This window comes from Arachis hypogaea, chromosome 5 (genome assembly GCF_003086295.3).
Source record: "Arachis hypogaea cultivar Tifrunner chromosome 5, arahy.Tifrunner.gnm2.J5K5, whole genome shotgun sequence".
Taxonomy (NCBI): Eukaryota; Viridiplantae; Streptophyta; class Magnoliopsida; order Fabales; family Fabaceae; genus Arachis; species Arachis hypogaea.
In genome coordinates this window covers 7520287-7524906 of record NC_092040.1, presented here as the reverse complement: position 1 = coordinate 7524906, position 4620 = coordinate 7520287, and positions in this window count along the sequence as shown.

Here is a 4620-nt window from a genome sequence, read left to right as displayed (position 1 = left end):
TGAGTTTTCTTGTCCTGGTACATCTCAACAAAATGGTAGAGCTGAACATAAACACCGTCACATTCTTGACTCCGTCCGTGCAATGCTCCTTTCCTCTTCGTGTCCTGAGCGTACTTGGGGTGAAGCTGTTCTTACTGCTGTTCATGTTATCAATAGACTCCCTTCTTCTGTTCTTGGTAATATTACTCCCTTTGAGCGTCTTTATCATACCTTCCCAGATTATAGTTCTCTTCGAGTTTTCGGTTGTGTATGTTTTGTTCTTCTTCAGCCACATGAACATAGTAAACTTGAACCTCGGGCTCGTATGTGTTGTTTTCTTGGTTATGGCACTGAACACAAGGGTTATCGTTGCTGGGATTCTCTCTCTAAACGTATTCATATATCTCGTCATGTTGTTTTCTGGGAGCACCACATGTTTTCTCGATTCTCATCCTTTGAGTCGATCCCTACTACTCAGTCACTGTTGTTTACTAACCCCAATGTTGATCTTTTTCCTAGTGATGATTCTACATATTCTCTCTCGAGTGACCCTCCACAGCCTCCTGTTCTTCCGCCTTCTCCATCTCCCGATGATTCCAGACCGGACGATGATCCTGCTCCTACCATCATGCCTCCTCCTCCCGGTCGTTCTTCTAGGGTAAGGAATCCACCTCCTCATCTTCTTGATTACCATTGCTTTTCTACTATTCTTCATCAACATGAACCTAAGACATTCAGAGAAGCCTCCTCAAACCCAAATTGGCAACAAGCAATGCAAGAAGAATTACATGCGCTTGAAAAAGCACACACTTGGGATCTGGTTGATCCTCCTTCTGATCAGGAAGTTGTGGGCAGTAGATGGGTATACAAGATCAAGGCTTGCTCTGGTGGCTCTATTGACCGTTATAAGGCCCGCTTGGTTGCTCAAGGTTATACGCAAGAATATGGTATTGATTATGAAGAGACTTTTGCCCCTGTCGCTCGTCTTACGTCTGTTAGAGCTCTTCTTGCCATTGCCGCGGTTAAAAAATGGTCTCTTAGTCAGATGGATGTGAAGAATGCATTTTTTAATGGGGATTTGAGAAAGAAAGTCTATATGAAACCACCTCCGGGATATCCTTGTCCTTCTAATAAGGTTTGTCTCCTTCGCAAGGCACTTTATGGACTTAAGCAAGCTCCTCGTAAATGGTTTGACAAGTTCAGCACTACCATATGCAGTCTTGGTTTTACTTCTAGCCCTCATGAGAATGCGCTCTTCATTTGTAAAAGCGAACATGGAGTTGTTCTTCTACTTTTGTATGTTGATGACATGATCATTACTGGGGATGATGTTGATGGTATCTCTGATCTCAAGGCCTCACTTCATCGTACCTTTGAGATGAAAGATCTTGGTTCTCTCAGCTATTTCCTTGGTCTCGGGTCATCTCCACTGATGATGGGATCTATCTTTCTCAAGTTAAGTATGCTTCAGATCTTCTTGCTCGCGCTGGGATTACAGATAGTCGCACTGCGTCTACTCCTCTTGAGCCTAATGTTCGATTTACCCCTATGGATGGCACTGTTTTGGATAATCCGACTCTCTATCGACAGTTAGTTGGTGGTCTCGTCTACTTGACTGTCACCCGACCAGACATCGCCTATCCGGTTCATGTACTTAGCCAGTTCTTATCAGCTCCTCGTACTACTCACTATGCGGCAGTTCTACGCATTCTTCGCTACATCAAAGGCACTCTATTTCATGGCCTTTATTTTTCTGCCCATTCCTCTTTGTCTCTTCAGGCTTACTCCGATGCTGATTGGGCTGGTGATCCCACTGATCGTCGTTCTACTACTAGTTACTATTTGTTTCTTGGCGACGCTCTCATTTCTTGGCGTGCTAAGAAGCAAACGTTCACTGCTCGCTCAAGCACAGAAGCTGAGTACCGTGCCCTCGCTGACACCACTGCTGAAGTTATCTCGGTTCGTTGGCTTCTCGAAGACTTGGGTGCTCCTCAGTCGTCCCCTACTGATGCTTTTTGTGATAACTGCAGTGCTATTCAGATCGCCCATAATGATGTGTTTCATGAACGCACCAAACACATTGAGATTGATTGTCACTTTTTTGGGCAACGTATCCTTATTGATGCTGTTCGTCTCATTGCTGTTGGAACACTAGATCAGACTGCTGATATCTTCACGAAAACTCATCACCCAACTCGTTTCCGGACTTTGTCATCCAAACTCAAGTTGGTATCCTTAGCTCCCACTTCAGTTTGAGGGGGATGTTAGATAATCATTAGAATCAATTAGATCAATTAGTATCGTATTAATATCGTTTATATTTATAACATATCTGTATATTAATTATACGATTCTGTATCTTTATTACGTTGATTCATCTAGCACCTATAAATACCCTTGTATATTGTACATTTGATCAAGCTGAATAATATACATAACACACTTTTCTCAGATATCTCTCTTGTTCCTAACATATATGATTAATTAATGCGAAAAAATAGAAACCACTATAATAATTAGGTACCACTCTACCAGTGTAGGAAAGCACCTATTTCATCGAGTTATCAATAATATTTTTTTTTTGGTGACAGTTATCCAATAATAATAATAATAATAATAATAATAATAATAATAATAATAATATTATTATTTATTATTATAATTATTATTATTATTATTATACTAAGCCAGCAGTTGCAATTATTTATATCATAATAAATTTCCTAATATATTATTACAAGCATGGAATTAATAAAACATTAAATTCTGTGTATATATATATATTTTTTTTAACAAAAGAATTTAACACAATAAATAGAACAAAAACAACAACAATTAACAAATAAATAAAAAAAATAAAAAAATACAAAAAAATTTATCAATTATTTTTTTTCTCTTTTTATATTGTACTCCTAATTTTATACTCATAAAAATAACTTTAACCATTCTAATCTTATTAAAACTCAGTCAATCCAACCAATGATAAGATCGCTAAGTGAAAATCCACCAGTTGCATATTAAAAATTTTTTGTGCGAGAATTCATTATATATATATACACAGAATTTAATTTTAATATATTAACGGCATAACATACATATTTTATATAATCATCTAATTATATTTATTTTTTTATGTTTTATTTTTTTATGATTATTTATGTTATTAATGTAAAAAGTAGTTATTTTGTTGACTAATAAAATGTAGTTAAATAAAAATATAAAATTATTTTATATGGACAATATATCAAAATTAAATTTCATATAAAATAACAGAAGTTGGTAGTGGAAGAAAATTTTAATATTCGATCACAGTGAATATTACAAGGAAGGGGAGGAACTGAGTTTCACCATGATATGCCGCTGTTGGTTTATTTTGGTAGCGTTTGTTTTCTGAGACAGAGACTGAGAAACTGAGATTTAGTATCGTGTTTGTTAGTTCAAAGACTGGTATTAAAATTTCTGTCTTATTTCAGTACTTTCAAAAAGTAGAGACACATGAGACTGAAATTTTTAGAGATAGAGACTAAAACTTTAATAACATTTTATATCTAAAATACTTTGATTTCAATTAATTAATTCCAATTTTATTCTTTGTGCAAATTAAATTAGAGTTTCATTCTTGTTTCAATTTTTGTCTCTCATTAAATTAGTCTCAGTCTCTCGGTCTCAATCTTTTTATCTCTGTCTCTCCACCAAACGCCACCTTTAGATTGTGCCATGAACACAGCTATGTTATGTGGACGTGTTTGTCAAGTCCCGTACAGGTTCCGTTCCGTATTATGGTATTCATTATTCAATATAAAAAGGGAAACAAATTAGAATTATTTTCTTACAAATAAAGTTGATATTGATTCCATTTATTCAACTACTTAAATATTTTTATGACTTTACTCTATGTCTGATTAATTAGATTGTTATATAGTTTAACATTTAGTAATCAAGTCCTTATATCTAGTTGGTTTTAGTTTTAGTATTTCCAAAACTATTTGAGTCTAGGCATTTATCTTGTTTGATTTTTTTGTCCCTAAAGAAATATGATAATTTAGTTTAAATCTTAAAAATAAATTATTATATTTTTTAGCATTAAAACTAAATATAATAATCAGCTTTGTTAGGTAAAAAATAACGTAAATAATGGGTTAAAAGACTGGTCCAATAAAATTACAAAAAAAATAAAAAACATTTTTGTCCCTAACTATTGAAAAATATTTTTAAATTTCTGACTTTCTTAAAAATCACATGGATCAGTCCTTCCATCCAAATGCCTCTGTATGCTTGTCACGCGTACGCGTCGTACTTCCCACTCACGCGTATCCCTCGTCCCCATGAATTCTCCATTTCACCATAAATTCTCCACTTTACATACTTTTAATTTAGTATTCTTTTACATCGTACTTTTATTTCAGTACTCTCAATAATCTTATTTTTAATATTATTTTAGAATTCAATGTTTATGATTATATTATTACCTATGGTTAATTTTTTATTTAATTTGTCTTTTTTAATGAGATCATAATTTATATTATAAAAAACTTACACTAAAATATAGTACACGAAAATTACAATTATAAAAGAGAGTACTAAAAATAATAAAAATTAAATATTTATTTTGACAATAATGAAAATAAATATAAAAGTTTT